Source organism: Lonchura striata, chromosome 2 (genome assembly GCF_050655825.1).
Source record: "Lonchura striata isolate lonStrDom1 chromosome 2, ASM5065582v1, whole genome shotgun sequence".
Taxonomy (NCBI): Eukaryota; Metazoa; Chordata; class Aves; order Passeriformes; family Estrildidae; genus Lonchura; species Lonchura striata.
The window spans coordinates 52270958-52290674 of NC_140704.1; the positions used below are offsets into that span (position 1 = coordinate 52270958).

The following is a 19717-nucleotide window of genomic DNA, read 5'->3' on the forward strand; positions in this document are numbered from 1 at the left end:
AGGGCTATGGGAACTGAGACTTAACAGCAGTAAGAATTAGAGGCCTTGACATGAATAAATTGCTCTTATCATAATTTATTCTGATTACACTGTTGTGGAAGATAGTTTATTGCTATATTTAATAAATCTACATTAAAGGAAATTGAATTAAGCCAATGCACAAACAAGCAGTAACAATACATTTCTTTGGGGCTGCTGTGCAGTAGCTAAAGTCAGGTAGAGTCCAGCTATAAAAACTGGCAACCTGGATGGGTCAGCATCTGAAACTGGGCTGCATAACAGCAACATGGTAATATTAAAACTGCAGTGTGTCGTTAATTGCCACACAGGTAGTATTTATGATATAGCTATGCACATATTTGAGAATAAATGCAATTTAAAAAAAGACTTCATTCTGAAATAAATATATTGCTTTACCTTTGCTGCACATGTGCTTTATGGGTCCTTCAGCCTGACTCCACATTACTTCTGAGCCCTGTCCTCTGAATGGAAACAGGTGTTATTTGCAATATAGAAGGAAGTGCAGCAGCATTTATATAATACTTAGATCATTCAAGTTGTCATTATTGACTAAATTTTATTATGTGTACATTTCATAAGGCCCATTGCCTCTATTTTACCACTGTCTCATGTTATGGTAATCCCTAAAAAAGCTGCCACTAAATTGAGGCCCTTTGTTTTACATGCTGCATGCTTGCAGCTGCTGCAAGCATTTGACAGCTTCAAAGTCCGTATTTCTTAAGTTCCATCTTAGTTTGGGGCAAAAGTACTGCACTCTTCAGCCTGCAGCTTTTTATTGCTGCCTGCTTCCTGACTGTCCCCATAGCTTGGCTTTTGGTTCCAATTTGTTTTCTACTGGTTCAGACATTTTTTTCCAACCTCACAGCTTTTTTTTCTGACCTACCACTCCTAATTGCAGTCTTTAAACCATTCCTTGGAGACATCTTCTCTGCACTGAAAGTTGTTCCCAATCTTATTCTGCAAGCCACTTTTGAGGACTGTGTTGGGTGTATGAATCAAATTTGCCTCTTGGAAGACAGCGGTCAAATCCCACTCTGCAGCTATAAGAAATAGAAAGAACTGCAGCTGGTGTACATGTGAGATATAATTTCGGATTGTTTTGGAATGAGGTGGCCTCTCTAACGTTGGCCTTGCTCTCAGAAATACCTGTGTAACCACATGCAACAATTTATGTTTTGGATGTTAAAGGGTACGGTTCTCTGTGACAACACAACTGCTGTTGGCATAAATGGCAGGATTTCGTATCTGCACTCGTATGTGGCTATTAAGCTAATCAGCCACCAAGGCAAGTCAGACCCCTCTCCACAGGCTCAAATAAATACTCTGAGCCCCTGAGATGGCACTTCTGGCATTAACATGGGTGCCCTTAAGTACCCCTGCTTTTCATCCCTAAAATGCACAGGTGTTTCTTAAATGAGTCTTGTGTCTACTTCTGCCAGGCTTGGCAGTTTCACAGAAATGCTTGAAGAAAATGAAATACTAAAGGCTGGGAACATTTTTGAGAGCTTGTGGTATATTCTTTTCCATGGGAGGTGAGATGTGCAGTGCAGCCGCACATTCTGCTGCTGCCTCCTTGTTGGGGCTGCTCCCCCTCAATTATGTGCTACATGACTGAGGTATTCGAAGAGAGGCGTGTAGAAACCCAGAAAAGCAGGATCAGGGAGTGAAAGGAAGCCACTTTCCGTGGTGTTCTTCCATCCGAAGAGGAAGGTTAATAGCGCTTGTGCGTGTGTCCAGAAGGTGGCACCGGCAGCCCGAGCCTGCCGGCAGCTCCTGCTTGGTGGCACCGCCGCCCCGCTTGGAAACACCCTCGCTAATCCGGAGTCTCAGCCTCCTTAAAGCTCTCAGCTCTTTAAGCTTGTAACTAAGCCGGTGCTCTCATTGCCTGGCTGCAGGCCTCTGAGCCCACGGGTGACAGGCTTAGGGGGTGACCAGTCATCGGTGCGACTGAGATCTTGGGACTTTGAATAGGCAGCTAAGTCCTGGCTGGAGCAGAAGCTCTAAGCTGCTGGATCATTACCTCATCACAAAATTAGTTTAAAAAAAAAAAAAAAGCAGCCCTGCATGGTGTCTCCAGACAGGCTTTTCTTCACTTGAACAATAAAACTATATCTTGCAACAGATGTGGTGTTACACATGCTGGCAAGCATTTCTCAGGTGTCACAACTCTAAATCCTAGAAGAGGAGACGATACTTTGTTTTCTCTGTTTTGGGGAAATTGCTGTGAATGCGAAAGGTGGACCTGGAGCAGGGGTTTTGCACTGTGATCTGACACTTTCAGCCAAAACATGAGGTGAGGAGACACCTTGGTGCTGGAGGGCTCTCAGCTCAGCATCCCAGGGCAGTGCAGCTGTTCTGCTACAAAGGAGAGTAGATAAAGTTTTGGAGCATGCTCGAGGAGTCAGACAAGTTAGGCTTTTCTGCAAGAGTGATTCTAGCTATTATGTTCCCTTCCTTGAAATGGAAGATAGCTTTCTTAATTTGGGTAATGGTGTTCCAACCTCAGAAACCACAGGGTTCCATGTGAAATTTTGGAGATATCCTGCTCTCCATGTTGGCAAGTTGATTCCCATTTTCCCTTACTAGCATTATTGCTTTTGGTTATAAAATGAAAAAAAAAAAATTCAGCATATTTTCTTCCCTCCTCCCTTCACCCTGTCTCACCTCAGCAGGAGCCCAGACCAGTCTCCTGTGCCTACCACTTGGAGCCAACTGCTGTGGTAGGAAGGAGAAGGCAGGCACCAAGCCAGCTACTGGTTGCAGTGCCTGTGCCAGCCCTCATCTTCCAACCACTGCCCTCTGCTCCCTCCATGGCAACAGTCCAGTTTTGAACATTTAGCAGGCAGGAGCAGATACTTGAGGGAAAGCAGTGGTCTGCCTACTGAACATGTTGGTCATTTTTGAAAAAAAAAAACCAGAAAAACCCCAAACAAACAAACAAACAAACAAAAACCAAAAAAAAAACCAAAAAAAACCCAAAACAATGGCCAAAATATCCCTAAACTTCCAAAGTTCTCTTCTGTGCTGGTTCTTAGGCACTATTAGTTTTCATCTAGTGGCATGAGATTGAAAAGCTGTCTGGAATAAATTCCTCGTATTTGGGCACAGTGTGTTACTGTGTGCCTTCACTTTAACAGTGTCCTGAAAGGACCCTTTTTCTTTAGAGGAATAAACTGAGTAGCTAGAAGTACAGGTAATAGGGTCCATTTAAATTTTGAAAAGGTTTTAGCACTAGGGAGGAAATGTGAAGGTTGAAAATAAGGAGCAGAGGAAAAATTATTTTGAGTTTCACAGTTGACATTGTGCTGGAACAGCTTGCTTTTTCCTAGGTGCTTATCTGCTATTGATGGCTTTTGGCATTCTGCATATGCAGGAAGGCAGAATATGCAGCTGGACAAGAGGGCTGCATACAGAGAGAACATTTTTGACCTTAAAGCTGCTTCAGATATTGCAGTTCCTTCTTATTTCTTCCCATATTTTTGGTTTCTTATATAGTTTCCTTGTTTAATATAGTTTAGGGGTTGGGACTCTTTTTTTTTTGTTTGTTTGGTTGGTTTTTTTTTTTATTTTTTTAAAATTCATTTTATTGGTTTACACCACTTCTGATAGATTCTTTATCACCTGCTCCCTTCAAGGCAAACTGCAGGGCTGCTTCCCTTCTGTAGCAACTGTGCTGGAGGGCTGCTGATGAGGAGCAAAATGGGAGCTACTGAGCAGTCATTTGAAGGCTGGCTATTAAAAAGAAAAAAGCTAGCTAATTAGAGCTTAAAGGAAGAGGCAACGCTTTGTGCAAAAACACCAGAAGGTAGGCCCTCCAAATCCCATACACTCCCTGTAAATAGCTATAATTAACCCCATGGTATTCAATTTATTAAAATTTAAGTAATATTTTCTGTCCTTGACAGTAATTTCAGAGGTGGTCAGGAAAACATAGTGGCAGCTGGGTTTCCATAGAGCAGCAGTGACATTCAAAAGGGCAGAGCCACAGGAGACTCATCTCAGTCCCTTGAATCATACCTGTGATAAAACAGCTGAAATTGGCTGCTGGATTTCTGGGAAAGGAGGGATGGGTGACACTGCAAGTCCTGGTGTTCTCCCGCATACTTCCAGACATCACCCTACAAATGCAGTACTCATCTTGATTATCTTAAAATGTGAGAGAGCAGTGGAAAATGTGTGTAATTTTTCCTTACTGACCAATTTACACACCAACTGAGGGCTACTGTACATTGCTGTGTTTCACTTGGGTTTGATGTTCTGCTTGGTGTTCTGTCTGGGAGAGTAAGAGACCTCTCCTGAACTTCATGGACCTTGTCAAAGTAGAACAGCTATTTCTTAAAAATGCTGTGGCTGAACTTGGTGCACTGCTGTTCTTCCCCAGCAAGGGGTTTCCTGGTCATTCATACTACCCATGGTCGTACCATCAGTGTCAGAGCACTCCTCTGGAACAAATCCATTGGGAACTCCAATGGGAATGTGAATGTAGTCACCTGTGTAGAGCACTCCAAGGTTTGTTTCAAACAGATAGGATAGATGTGGAAGACACCAAATGTGTTTTCTTCAGCAAGGACAGTGCTTCATCATTATCCAAGGTCAGGCAATAGTGTAATTTGTGCCCTCCCCCATCCTTCTTCTAGAGCACACAATGATTTTTTTCTGGCATTATAGTTTTTTGACACAGCAGAGATCTGATTGCTTGTAGCATACACCTATTAGTACTCTGTATACTCTGAACTGAAAAAACCCACCAAGCCCATAAACAGGAAATCCTAACTGTTAACTACATGAAAAGAGATGTGGGTTGAGCACTGTGAAGTGTGGCTGCAGCCAGTCCACTCAGTAGGAACCAAACTCTTAGCAGTGTGGTCATGAGCCATCCTGAAAAAACTGGCCTGTGGATAAGGGTCTGCAGTACAGGCCTGGTGAGGATAGCCATGAGGTGAAGGAGGTCTTTTGTTTCCCATTTGACAGAAGGGTGCATACTGAATGAGCAAGAGAAGGTATTCAGAGCATGTTTGAAAGCAGATCTCCCAGGTCACAGGGGAAAATCTTCCAGTACAAAACTGTTAATAGCAACTGGGAGAGGAGGTGGACTTCACTGATCATCATCATGAACACCTTCTCTCCTCTTCTCTGGATGAGACATGAAGGGTTAGGCAGATTTTTGATATACCTAGTGATTCAGGTCCTTATGGTAGTGAAGTGGCATGACATCTCTCAATCCCAGGGAGGCAGGCACAAGCTGTGCAGTGCAACGAGGCCAGAAGTGCTTCTGAGAACACTCAGAAGCAGACTGGAGTTTTCCAGGGAACATGACCATTAGAAAAGATGATTATCACAATTTGTAGTTTCTTTGGCTTCCAAACTTTGGTGCACCAATGCAACTTCAGGACCATCACAGAGCCTGTTTGTATGGTCTGTCCTATGGTCATGCAGGAAACCAGCCTCAGACCCATCAGGTTTTGAGTCACATCTCCCGTCAGATGTGTTTTCCCAGGTGTGGCAGTGTGGGGCTAGAATGAACAAGTTCTCTACCTCTGTGTGAAAAGAAGTGCCTCTGATGCCCTGCAAAGGTGCCCACAGAGGGCTGTCCCCATTCTGCCAGCAACAAGGCCAGAAGGGTGGAGATGAAGATGCCATTGCTATTGCAGTGGTTCTGTTGGCATCAGGCTGGGACATCTGATGTGGCAATGTTGAGTCATAGCAGCGTGTAATCTTGTGTTGCCACACATGATGAAGCAGGCCTGATCCATTGTTAGACTGTCGGTGATTCCAGGTAAATTTCAGCAGAACTGAGGGAGATGGAGATAGATGCTGAGAGTCACTGCAGCCTTCACCCTGAAATGAAGTTCCAGAAGAGCACAGCAGTTGTCCAATGACTGTTGCAACTATTGCTTGACTTTGCATGTATCATTTAGTCTTTCTCCCTGCTTTTCTTTCTTCCTTGCTTTCTTCCTCTCTCTCTTTCTGTCTTGTAAATAACTTTTTACTGTATTTTTAGAAAAGTACTTCCTCTACCTCTCAAAAATTCATCTGTTGCTTGACTTTTACAAAGAGAATAGGGGGAAAGAACAAACCCCAGGCAACTCACTGCTAAGTTTTGAATATGATGTGCAGAACAACAAATTCATCCAAAATGAGCTTTGCTTTACTATTAGTCATTTGTACCAACCTGCAATTAAAAGGCTCAGCATTTATTCTCATCACTTTCTGAAATTACATTTTCCACTTCCTAGGCCCTGGCCTGGGGCAGTGGATTTTTGAAGCAATCATGCCTTGGTAATTAATGTTTAAAGATGAATGTTGCAACTTCTAAAACAGTGTTGCTGAGTAAACATACAGCAAAAAAAAAAAAAAATACAAAAACTGCAAGCCTTTTATGGAAAGTTGCAGAGTTTGTAGGTGTTATCCTTAGAGCTTCCAGCTACAGAGCATTTGATTACCCCTTCCTCCATTCTTTCAGGTGTGGGTGACAGCTGTGCTTAAAAAAAGTAGAGAAAAATAAATATCAAATCTAATCTGTCATTTCTTTGTGTTACTGACTTATCACCCCAGAAAGCTTGCTGGGAATGATTAACTCATGCAGAGAGAGAGAACAGACAAGTCTTTGGCATGGTGTGTAGCTATAACTTGACAATTTTTGGATTTTTGCAATAGAGTGGGAGGACAAGGAATAAAATATGATGGGAGGAAGGTGTAAAAATGGAAGGAGAAGTTCCCTTCCTATGTCACATCCATTGGTTTGTCATGAGTCTGCCTTTTCTCTGTAGAAGCGATAGATTCCAGTTGGTTGCTAAGCCAGCTGGATTTACCTGTGACAGAAGCCCATCCTACACAGAACTTCTGTATGTGACAGAAGTGCTCCTCAGTACCATTAGCAGAATCCATCATTGCAGCATTTTTTGGTGCTGTTAAAACAAAGTTGCTGTATCACCACTTTCTAACAGAAATCCATAGCAACTGAAAAGGCAAGTTGGGAAAATTAGTAACTTCAGCATTTCAAGAAGGGGAAAGGCTAGTCTGGATAGAGACTACCTCCCTAATTTAGGCATCTGATCTGGGCATTGCAATCCTGATTCAGACCTTTTGGAAGACACACCTCATGTCTAATGTTTCCCAATAGGTTGGCATGATGCAGCTGTCTCTTCACCTGAGACTCCTATGACAGGAAGAGTGGGAAAGCACTTGTAGTCTTGTGAGTGATTTCTGTAGAAAGGGGCATTGAGGTCCTGCTGTACCATGGGAGGTGTGCTGTTTTTCATACCCAGAAGTCTTTCCTGGTCTAGCAAATGCCAGTGACAAAATCCTGAACAGATCAACTGGAACAAGAACAGAATACTGCTCTGGACTAGTTTCCTTTGGTTAGGTTTTTTTCCCCTCTTCTTTTCTTTCTTCCAGAAAAGAGAATAAAATACCAACATACAGCTGGTAGGTTGGCTAACCAAGTTGAAAACAGGTTCTTTGGGCTTTGTTACTCTGATATTCTTTTTTCTCAGAAGAAACCAAAACCCAAAGATCTCTTGGAAGAACTCCATGTGTCTGATTCTGTGTTTAACTGTAAGAATGGAACCTCACAAATAATCTTGCCTTTCTAGATGTGAAGTTCAGGCTCTAAAAAAGATTAGTAAAAGACTCATTCAGCACTAGTCATACTCATTTGGGTAACAGGCAAGTTCCTGCCTGAACTCACTTCTAGTATTTATAATGAATGTGCATTAGTGACTTCCTAAGCAAGAATTCCAGCAGAACAGTAAATGAAGTATTGTCTTCTGCTTTAATAATTTTCCTGTTCTTTTAGCATTGTTTATATACCATTATCAGTATGCTGATACATTAACTGGATACCAGTGCTTGGCTATTTTTATTATCCATTGCTTTAGTTATCTGTCCAGACTACTGATCCTAAAAGGATTAAGCTAAATTTTAGATGATTTTGCTGTTGAAGCACAGTGGTTTTGATTTGTTTTGTTTGTTTGTCTTTATGACCTCTTTAAAGGTTTTCCAGTAAAGATGAGGGCTTATTTGTACTAAATTTATGTCTGCTTGTTCAAAATAGCTTGCTTGTGTTTTTTAATCTTGATTTTTCAGAGATCTGTTAAAAAATTCAAGTCCACAAAGCACTTCTGCAGGATGCAGAGTGCTTCAGTTACACTTCATGTTAAACATGAAACAGATCATTCAGATCATTCAGCATTTTGCTAAAATGAAGCAAATGGAATGGAAAATGCTTTGGTATTAAAAGCAGTGTGTCTTTCAAGAAATGTTTAATCCTAAACAGATGATTCAGATGGAGTGTAATAAAGACTACTGCAGCTGATGAAAAGATATTGTTCAGCTCAGTGGGTTCTCAAACAGGCAGAGATAATATGCTTGCCCTTGCTAACAGTGTTCACTTAGCTGTGTTTCCTTTCCTAGAGTAGAAATTAGATTTCCTTCTCCATTGTTTATATAGAAAACTGAGACTATTCAAGAAGATCATGTGGGAGCCACTGTTTTTAGAAGAATGATCTGCGTTTGGATAAAAGATACTTCCCAACTTCATGTTCAGCCACTTAGCAGTAACCAAAATAAGCATCCTTACGATGTTTTTGAGCTGAAGCTCTACACCAAGCTCTACCCCGCGCTGCAAGGAGGGACTGTACAAGAACCTGCATCAATAAACAGCAAACAGCCAGCTCCTCTGCCAGCTCACACATGTGTGTGTGCATGTTTTCCCACTAGTGAGCATTAAGCCACCCACATTTATACACCTAAGTTTAGAACTGTCTATCTTTTCTTTTTTCCTATGCTTCATTCCCAGCTTATTCCAAATCCTGTCCCCAGACTTAACACACTTCGTTCTTACCTTGCCTACTTTGGAAGGCTTTGGACCAGAATTGAAGGCTCCCAACACCTTCAGCTGTCTCCAGACCAAACTTCAATTGGTACATCTTTATGTAGGGGACATTTTGAAAGACATATGACTGTTGTTTTCCAAGGCTGTTTCATAAGGACCAAGACTCATAAACAGAGGCACCAAGAAATAAACAGAGGCACAAGAAGAAATTTATCAGAGGCACAGTCACCTAAGTATCAGGGATGAGGATGAAATTTTGGGATCTCGCTTTTTACTTGCAGCACAGCTTAATTTGGTTTTGTCTCTTGCTCTTTCTTCTCCTTATTTCTTCACTTGTAGAATTAAAATGGCCAAGGTAATTTATGCTCCTAATTTATTTTCTTGTTCTGAAACTGGCAGTGAACACTGTAGGTTTTTCTTAAAGAAAACTTTCTCTAAACGTTTCTCTAAAGGTGTCACGCACAGAGAGCTTCTCTCCAGGAGTGTGAGGCAGGGAGGAAAAAAACCCTGTTAGTGACCTTTTTACTATGTAACCTTTCCTTAAAATGCCAGCAACTGAGCTTCCACAGAGAGAACAACAAATATTGAAAGAGGAATGTGAAGGACATTATGAAACAAGAAAGTAAGGAAAGGGATCTGCTCAAACAAGTTTCTCAGGAAAGGTGATGTAATATGTACTGTAGAAAATCCTAGCAGTTGACATAACAAAGTTTCTTTCTAAATAACTGTGGATGCCAGCAAACTGGAAGAAACAGAGTGTACAGCTGGGAATACAGCTGAGCAGACTGTTTTGTCCAAAAGAAATATAGTAGGTGTAAAACTTCTTTTCAGAAGATGTCATTGAAGTTTAATTGAAAAGTGGCCTTTTAATTAAGGCAGAGTGACCACTGAATGAAAGCCTCATTTCTGCCGAGGCTGTTCTTGGTGATACTCTAAGATTAACCCATGCAGGCTGGCAGTACTCAAGAGGATGCTGATGAGATGCCACGGTACACAGTTTCTGTAGCAAGTGCTCAGTCCTATTCAAAGACTTTTTCCAATGTTTATCAATCTTTTAACTGCTGTCTTGAGAATTGTCTTTTTATTGACTGACTTGCTCATATTTCAGCGTGGTTTCCTGCATAAATGACTCTTCTAAACTCACGTGTTTTGCGTGTATTCACATCTGTATACATAAAATTTGGGAACCTCCCTCTCTGTTATAACAGACCTGACAGAGACCCACAGGGTCTTTGAGATAATGAAAATTTAGAATTTTGTGGCAGCATGTGGCTGCATATTGGAGAACATCTAGATCTTCTCTGCAGGGGAAGGGCTGTATGGAACTATGCTCTTTGTCAGCCTTGGAGACTCCAGAAGGCCCAGATCTGGAGGTGTTCTTATTCCACTGCTTACACAGCTTACAAATTTTAAGGTCTTGATTGCAGACTGAAACTTTAAAAATTACTGGTTCCTCTATTCTTTTCCTCCTGGTAATTACAGAATAAAATACTGCATGTGCAAAGACTGATATAGACAAATCGTCATTAGAAGTGCCATTTTCAGATAGGTTAATTCATAAAAGTTGGATAAACTGTCAAACAAGAAATCCTAGCTCATGGACTGTTGTGGATTTATTCATCATTACAAACAGAGGAAGAACTCTATAGGAAGAATGTCTATTATGAAAATTATATTTAGTTATAGGGCTGACATACACGGTCTGTTACCTGCTCTTTACAAATACTGTTATCACCATTCAGGAAGCCAGCAAGCATGGTTTCATGCAAAAGACTGTGTGGTTATTTTCATAAGGTTTTGTGAATAATGCTTGAGAAGACTGCAGGAGATCCTTAATGTTTTTGATGGCACTACTGTCTTGTCAAAATATCATGTACCAACTTCTCCCTTTACTATAAACAGGTTATAAGGAAAACTAAGGCAGTAGGACTGACAGTGCTAGATGTCTTGGAATGGGAGGTTGAGTGACCATGTTGAATCCTTAGGAATGTTTGAATATTCTTCCCCTGTCTCTGATATGTACCCACTCCTGCATTTTCTCTTTTCTTTTAGGTGGAGTCCGGATAAGAGCCATCAGGAGGCCTTTCTAGCCAGTTTGATGCTGAGTGATAGCAATCTTGAGCCACAGTTTTAGAGGAGTGGCACCAAAAGGCCTGTTGTTAATGCTGAGTGTTTTACAGGACAAGTAGCACTACCTGCTTCCTCCACTGCCTGAAAATCAAGCCATAGATACTGACCTTCAATCCAAACAGAGTAAGTCAAGACTGCATCAAGCATGACTGAGTTTAAAATATGGTTATCAGCCTATCATACAACTGTTTGAAATGAAGCCAGAGGAAAAAAATCACTAAAGCACAATGATGTGCAGAGGTCACTAATATTGCCAGATCTCTCCCTGTTGTGCTAAAACTACAGTAAATGATGTATTGTTAGTACTCTCTAGTGCTGTGCTGAAGTTGGGCTGCATGTCAAAAGTTTCCTGAGTTACAGCAATGCTGAGGCTGGCAAACTGCAGTAGATCTACTGGAAAAGAAAAGCTTTGCCCAGTGCAAAAAACAGACATGCTTCTTGGCCATGACAAAGGTTCTAGATTTCTTTGTGCAGCTGTAATTTATTTCCTAAAAAGCAAAGTACAGCAGACATCTAAACTGACCAGTTACTTAATGAGAACAAGTGGTCTTATTCGGTCTACCTTATTTTTTATTTTTTTTTACTCAGGTAAAAAATTTGAGTATCCCGGTAACAACTGCTATACCTGAAGACACAGTCTCCAGAAAGGTTACTATATAGCTAAAGAGACCTTTCAAAACTAACCTTTAAAAAAAACCAAACCCAAACCCATATCTTCAAGTGGGGTATAGTATCCATGAAGTATCTCTTAAGGTTACTGTATCATTGTAGAGAACCCATTCAAAAGCCTCAATTTGGGTTTTCCTTGTCATTTGTGGGGCTCAACTTAACAGAGTTTCCCCCAGCTAAGACTTGACAGCAGCAGTGATGGGGTAGGAGAAACAGCAGCTGGCTGCTCTCATTTGGCACAGAGATGAAATCCAGGCTTTAGTTAGCCTTTAGGCCAACACTTGATAAAACTCTCATGCCTCATTTGCATGTGAAGCCCTTTTCCATTCTCACATAACCCACATACATACTCTTTGTTTCCCTATAAAAGTCCATTTGGGGCTTTAAAAGCTCATGTCAGATATGAAGCTATTTAAATCTCTCATGATTTCTTATGTTTATTCTTTTGACATTTGAGCACAGTTGCTGAAAGTTTGAGAATAGTTGCTGTTCCTGAGTGAATATCTTCACCTCTCCACTCCTCAACCAGATGACATTTTAAGCTTACATTGTATGGCATGGAGCACCTTAAACATTAGATCTGAGAGAAATAGGAAACAGCATCATGGGACTGCAGCTTTGGGTGCTGCAAACAGCCCAGATCTCCATATTAAATATCAAACACTTTTTTTGGTTTAAAATGTGAACCATCCCTCAGAAAGCTACATGAGATCCATTTTCTGGGTGATGGAATGTGTGCCTACCTAGTTTGCTTCCTATGAGGTTATTAACACTTGCTGCATTTGTAACTGCTGGTTATTGAAGAAAAGACTTAACTTCCTCCCAGAACCTGGGACTAATCAAAATATTGCCATTAACATTTAATGAGAAAGTTGTTGCTGTCACCAATAAACTGGTTTAGACTCTTAGTCCCCTAAAGCACAAATGGCATATACTGATCATAGTTAACAAGCAGATTCTGGAAAAAAACACAGTCAGAGGTATGCAGTTTGTTGCATAAGCTCAAAATGACTGGCTGATTTCTTCTTACTTTCCCCACCAGCACTGGAAATTATGTATGCTAACCAGTATTCATCTCTCAGCAAAGTATCCAGACCTTGTAGGGCCAGTTCTTTCTTCCAGTAAAACCTCTGCATCATAAAGCAACCCAGACAAAACATGCCCAGGGGAAAATCCCATGCTTATAGGAACTTCCAAGACTTTTCAACCATTCGCTCCCCTAGCTGCTTGTCTTGGGTGGAGGAGAATGGCCTGTTAGAAAGGAATGGCCAGTGGAAAAAAACAAATAAGACACTTGAGGGTGTGTCTAATGGATCCAGATATCCAGGACAGCAAAGGAAGTATTGCTCCTCATCTGTGCCACACTCAGGTAGAGGAGCCAAAGTGGTAAATTTTAGGTCTATCAGCTAATTCTGCCATTTTGGAGATAGGACTGGGTTTACACTAAAGAGGCATCACATGAGGAGAATAACATTTTTGGATACTGTGGGTCCTCATTACTAAATTTAAAAAGGTTAGAGAAAGCTACCACAAACAGTTTCACAATGCATTTACCAGGAGAACAGTAAGAGTGGTGAATAGTGCATTTTATTGCAAATGCTTCATTTAGCAAAGATTAAATATGCATCTGAATACTGTCACTTTGAGGTACATTCCTAATCTGACTTTACCCCTGCTTATAGTGGTATAAATAAAGAATTATTCTGCTGAAGTCATCAAAGTCATTACCTGGTTTTAACTCAAAAGAGAGAAAATCTTCCTTTTTACTTCTATAGAAAATCCCATTCAATTCAATAGGAATACAAGAGTATATTTAAGAACAGAGACAACTGAAAAATCTATGTCCAAAATTCAGTAAAGGGTTATGGAGCTGAATTTCCATCTGAGCTCTCTTGAACATTGAAACATCAACTCTCCTTTTCCTGCAGTGTAATCTAGTTTATTTTCCTTTTTGTAAACAGAAGCCACATGAAACATGTGGTTATCTTCTGAGCAAAAATATCAAGGACCATAGTTTACACATACTAAAAAATCAACAACCCACAAACTTCTGTTTTAAAGCTAAATGCAGGTTTTTAGTCTATCACCATTTTTATTCCAAGCTAGTTTTTACATAATGGAAAATATGCACCCTTAGGAGAATAATAATATGATAAGTTGTTAAAAACCAAATTATCTAGGAAGGTAATTTTTCCCATTATGAAAGTGACTTGCTTGTCAGATATTAGTGAAATGAACTAGTCACTTAGCACACCTTTCACAACCTCTAAAAATTATGGCCTATATGTTTCCATGACTAACAGGAGCAGTTCTCCTCTTTGTATATAGAGTAGTATCACTCCACAGTTTCTGATTATGTTTTATTCACATGGAAGCATAAATCAGTCATAAATCAGTCATAAATCAGTCCAAAGCCTAAAACTAACCAAACCAGTTCATATTTCTCACATGCACTATTCTATTTGCATGCCTTTCCAGATTAAACATTTCTTGTGATATAAAAAGATTCCAGGTACATGGTATTAAATGGAAAAAGGTGACAGCATGACATTTAGAATATGTAGGCATGAGGAAAACAAGGAAAGTGGGAAAACAACAGGAAGAGAAAGGAACATTTGCTTATAACCATCTCAATAGAGGAAAGTAAATTGAACAATACCTACCCAATTTATTCCCTGATTTGTCCCTCTGCTTTCTGGATCTATTTAGAGTAGAGGAGGTGCAAGCATGATCTCATCAGTGTATGTCAATATGTGAAGAAGATGGAGCCAGGTTCTGTCCAGCAATGCCCAGGGATGGGCCAAAGTTGATGGGCACAAGCTGAAACACAGGACATGCAGTCTGAACATCAGGAAATGGCTTTTCACTAGGAGGTTGACAAAGAGCTGGCACAGGTAGCCCAGAGAGGTTGTGGAGTGTCCATCCTTGGAGATACTCAAAAGTTGTTTTTTGCCTAGGACATCATCCTAGGCAACCATTTGTAGGCAACCACGTTTGAGCAGGGATACTGGACAAAGTGACCTCCAGAGATCCCCTCTGACCTTAGTCTGCTGTGAAACTGTGATGCTGCTTTGGTCTCTTGTCAGGGAGAAAGGGAGGCAGATCATTTTCTTGGTTGGCTCCCTTCAGTCAGGAGCAGCAAATTTCAGAAATGCAAAGGCACTCCAGCAGCCAGGTGATCTGGAAGAGACCCCAGTAAGCATGTAGAATTTGCAGTGGGAAGGGGTGGAATGCATGTAGGGTCAAGATAAGGCAACTTTACATCTGGCAAATTAATAGAAACAAAGCAGGAGAGCAAGAATTGCGTATTACTTCCACTTCAGTCACTCTGAGAAACATTCCCATCCTTTTTGTTTCAGAGAGGGAATTGTGATATAACTAATAAGTATACATCAAGTGTCATCTGATGACTGCAACTTTGTGCCAGGGGCTTTGGGAGCACAGGAGGAATGCTGAGAACAGCTGTGAAAGGACTTGCAAAGCAGAGAAATCTGGATGCCTGAATTTTATGGCATTTCATTTCAGTGCAGACAACTGAGACCTTGGTAGTTTCTGGGACTATAATCACGTTCTCCAGACTGATTTACCATATCATTCTCCTGCACAGGATGAAGTTAAGCACATCAAGGGGTGCTTAAGTCCAGGAGCTATGTAGTGCCAGTTGCTGGTGCTGCAACACTTAGCTCTGGCCCTAGGCACCTAGGCAAGAATTCACACACTGTTCACTCAGTAAAAAGGGTCACACACCTCCTCCATCTCCTGTGACTGGCTTGTCTTCTTGAATGCCAGCTCTCCTACATGTTAAAATAATATCCAAACTGGACTTAATGCAGGGTAGGGCAGTTGAAAAGGTTGGAGGGCAAGTTCAGTGCCAGGTTAAACACTGGATCCTTTTCTTGGATCACTACCTTCCTGATACAGCTTCCCATGAGCATGGCAAGACAAGGGAGCTATTTCTTTTTCTTCCTTATGTGAACATTGCAAAAGGACAGCACCGAGGAGGCTGAAACTTTCAAAACCAGTAACTCTGTAATGCTGAATTTAAGCAAAAATGCAGTACTTTCAGATAATACCTGGCACTTTAAGGTAACCCTGACAAGCAAGATACAGCGGTGCAAATGCAGGTTTAATGTAGAAGTAGCAAGTTGCTGTCTGAGAACACAAAATCTTGCCAAGTTAAAATTGCCAAAAATGCCAAAGAAGGCATTTTTTCATGCTACTAACAGTAGACAACACTGTTATCAAACAGGGTGGTCCTGTTGGAAGTGGAGGAGGAGCTCTTTATACATTTTTCTCTAGACTATTTTTGCTTCTAATGAATACAAGTGCCTGTTGAAAAGCTGTGTGCTAAAGTAACTGGATTTCTTTAACAGGGAACTCAGAGGAGCAGTGCTAGGGTTAACATAGTGTTTTTCCCAGGCATATACAAGTGTATTGCAGAAGGCACTATGCAAATAGTGTTCACAGAGTTTATAATTTCCTGTTGGAACAGCAAAGAAAAGAAGGTCATTGATTTAAACCAGAGAATACAAATTATTTCCTGCCCACAAAGCTGCCAAATGCTTGGAGTTATTGATTTTTTTTTTCTCCCTGCTGCTAGCCAAACACTTCTGGTCCTGTCATGGGCATCATCAGCTTATTGACTAAGTAAACATAACCCATTAAGCTGAACATTTAAAAAATAATAGAAATTTATATGGCTTTAGTTAAAAAAAAAAAAAAAAACAGAAAGGAGAAGAGAGGAGAAACTGTTTCTGAAGTTAATTAACTTTTATGTAGATTCAAGTTTCTGCAATATAGGTTTGCATCCAAATGAGAGAGGAAGGAATAAATTAAAAGAAGACTCAGGGGAAAAAAAAAAAAACAAAAGTATTTTCCCAAAGAAGCCAAGAAGAGGAGGGTGCAGGGAAGCAGGTACTTCATATTTTAAGGCTTCAAGTAAAATAAAAAATTACTGCAAAATTGAGATTGAAAGGATAAAACCATGTGGCAGAAGCATGGTGAAGGCATGTTTTTATTTATTTATTAACTTACTAGCAGCAGGAGGTCTGTGCTATTGTCTGAATTTTCTTTTTTTCTAAGTAAGAACAGAACACAGCTGATGCCTGGCCTTGGAACCTGTCAGTTTGAAGATAACATATACAGTATTAATAAATGTAGAACAATACTTGCTGTCAAGTTGGTTACAAGGCAGTGGTTCACTGAAGGGGGCCTGACAATGTCAAAAAGCATTAGACCAGAGCCAGCAAATGTTTTATGCTCTACAGCTGAACCCAAAAGATGAATTGATGCCCTGAATCTGACTTCAGGGCATCTGTCTGCTCTGGAGAGTGTGTATTTGTCTGAAGAAGCAGGGAACAAGTTGCTTTTCCCTCCTCTTCCAGTCATCTGACTACATGAGGGAGGCATTGACCAAGACACAAGGGAACAAATCCCAATGTGGTGTAGATGGACAGGGATACCTTACATACAAAATAGTCTTTAAAAGTAGGAGAATACACTCAGGAGAGGTGTTTACAGGCAGTTCTGAACAACAGGGAGACATCTACCAGAGAGGGCTGGCTTTCTCCTGGGACTGGCTATTGCAGGTGGCTTCCCTGGCCAAGAGCCTTGCAGTCCTTTGGTGTGAGAGTCAGCAGTGAGAGAAGAGCCAATGGGAAGAGACACACGAGGAAGGAAGTAAACAAGCAGATTACAAAGTGATGATAAATGAGGGCATTGGTCTTCTACAGTGGCTTAGAGGAAGGTGTGACTGTTTCTTCCACCCCCTCACCTTCATGCCTGTTGACTGAATACTATTAAGGCAGGTAGTCACAGATTATTAATGACCTGTTAACAGCTTCTTTAATTTTCTAATAAGTGCCAACTGCAGCTGCTATAATTATTCTACTGGTCCTACAACATGCCCTATGCCAGACTGCAAAATATTTTTTTTTTTTTTTTTTGGTCTGGAACACACTGTTGTGCTCTTAATATATATACTGCACATGGGCAATTGCATGCCTAAATAAAATTACATCTTAGGCTGTCAGAGCACTTTGCAGCCATTAAATATCAGTATCTTCCAGCAAAGTAGGAATCAGGAAGTATTTAGTCACTTATTTTTGCATGTGTGAATTGAGACACCCAAATTTTATAGTTTTAGCCACAGTGATACAGTGAGTCAGTCCCTGGGCTGTTTGTGAAACCTGGGAGCTCTGTCTTCTCTTGTGGTTGTGCTGGTATCATACAAACTGCAAAAGTCATGGATAGGTTGGAGGTAACACTAAGCAGGGGCTTTTTCTATGTAAGCAGGGTTCCCTAGGAGTAATATTGTACAAAAGTGGTATCCATCATTCTTCCTAATTCCCACCACCACAGAGCTAAGTAGCATGTGATTGGAAAACAAAACATAAACAAACATACAGAAATGGATCACAGCCCACCTATGTGTCTCCATTTGCCACATTTGTCAGATTTCATTGCATTAAACCCTTGGTAATCTAGTGTTTAACCAACAAATGCCACAACAAGTATTTGAAGATTACCATTTTCTGAGAAATAGTGTATGTTGTTAGCAGCCCTGTTTGAAAGCTACTAGTGAGGATGTGTCTTGAAATGCTATAAAGCAGATGCTGAATTTTCAAAGATCTTTTGAAGGCAATGATCCTGTAAAGGTATAATCTATTGAGCACACATAAAGCACACAACATTTTGAAAAATCTCACCCATCAACAGTACATAAAGGTGTGGTCTGTGCTTTTGTCCAGCTCTTGGACAATTGCACCTCCTTGCTGAACAAAGCCCTGTGCTGTAGCTCCATTAAGGAAAGCTTGTCCCTGTATCTCTAAAGGTAGGTTTGCTGTAGGAAACAGCCCTGGAGTTCTGCCAAATCTGTCTAGTCTGGCATGTTTTAGCCTAGGAGAGAAAATGGGCAGGGAACAGGGAACAACCCAAGTCTCTGGGAATCAAGTGCCTGACCTGGTACTGGCTTCCTGTGAAGTTGTTCTGTGTTTTTCTGCCATAGCTCTGCAAAAGGAAAAAAGAATCCCTGCCTTCCCAGGAGCTATTGAATGACTGAAGATTCAGTGAATCACATTCAAAGTATTAAACAGAGAAACATTTATTCTTTAAATGCTTTCCCACACATGTTCTGAGGACAAAAATATGGATTGCAGTCAGCTGTTCTCTGAAATTCCTCTTGTCCTGACTCATATTTGGAAGGGAATCTGATTCATGTCCAACTATCTTGTGAGCATCCAGTATAACTTTTCCTTTTTCCAAGGTTGGATGAATAAATCAGTAGCTACTCCCCAGATGAAGCTAAAGGTCTGACTCCAGATGTTTCATGTGCACTTCCTTTGCCCTTTTGCACTCTCCATCTTGCACAGCTCTGTGCACAAGTTAACAAGCTGGATCTGTCTGAACAGAAACCCTCAAGTACTATGGGAACTTCTTTTCTTTCTTTTATTTGTAATGGTTCCCATAATAATTATTTTTTCCCTTTTTTGTCTGTCTGATAATAGAATGTTTCTAGGTCAGAATCCCAGTTGGTGTTGTGCTGGTTTTGGTCCCCAGTGCTTATTAAAGAGTCACGAGTCTTTGAGGTTAGCTTTTCCCCAGATCCTAATTTGTGTTAACAGATTTAGCTGATACTGAACCAGTTCTGCTCATATGGGCAAGGACCAACTTCTGGAACCAGTCCAGGGATTCAAGAAAGTAATTCATTTTCTTTAAAGCCTTGGGCTGTAGGTGTTGATCTGAGACATTTAAAAGGGATTTGACTTTTAGAAGGGTAGGGTCCTTCTTTTCTGAAGGAGGGGCCATGCTGTGAGGGTATAAAAAAAGGGCACTTGAAATAAACTTAGTCCATCTGAGAGGAATTAGGGTAGCTTTTTTTTTTTTTTAGTTTTGGTTTTCAGTAGGAAGTAAGAATAGGAGCAGGATGTTTGTTAAGTGCCAAAAGTATGTACTGCTGTAATACTATATAATAAAAAGCATTAGATCAGCAAGGTGTTTGGGCACAGGACTGCAGACTTTCCCAACTCCACCAATATTTTTAAAAGCTTTGTAAATCAGGCT

The 19717-nt window shown here is 40.7% G+C and overlaps 1 protein-coding gene across 7 annotated transcripts in view; it reads left to right on the forward strand.

Moving 5' to 3' along the window:
* COA1 (cytochrome c oxidase assembly factor 1) overlaps positions 1–19717 on the forward strand; it is a 52388-nt gene that overhangs the window by 16963 nt on the left and 15708 nt on the right. For 4 of the 7 annotated variants that reach the window (XM_085570221.1, XM_085570243.1, XM_085570211.1 and 1 more), the window contains one exon: positions 10910–11110. The exons of 1 other annotated variant lie outside the window; for it this stretch is intronic. The gene's annotated coding sequence lies outside the window, so the exon portion shown is untranslated. Of the gene's footprint in view, positions 1–3656; positions 3827–10909; positions 11111–11575; positions 11636–19717 lie in introns of all 7 variants that reach the window. 2 more of the 7 variants (XM_085570226.1, XM_031503929.3) reach the window with 2 other exon arrangements.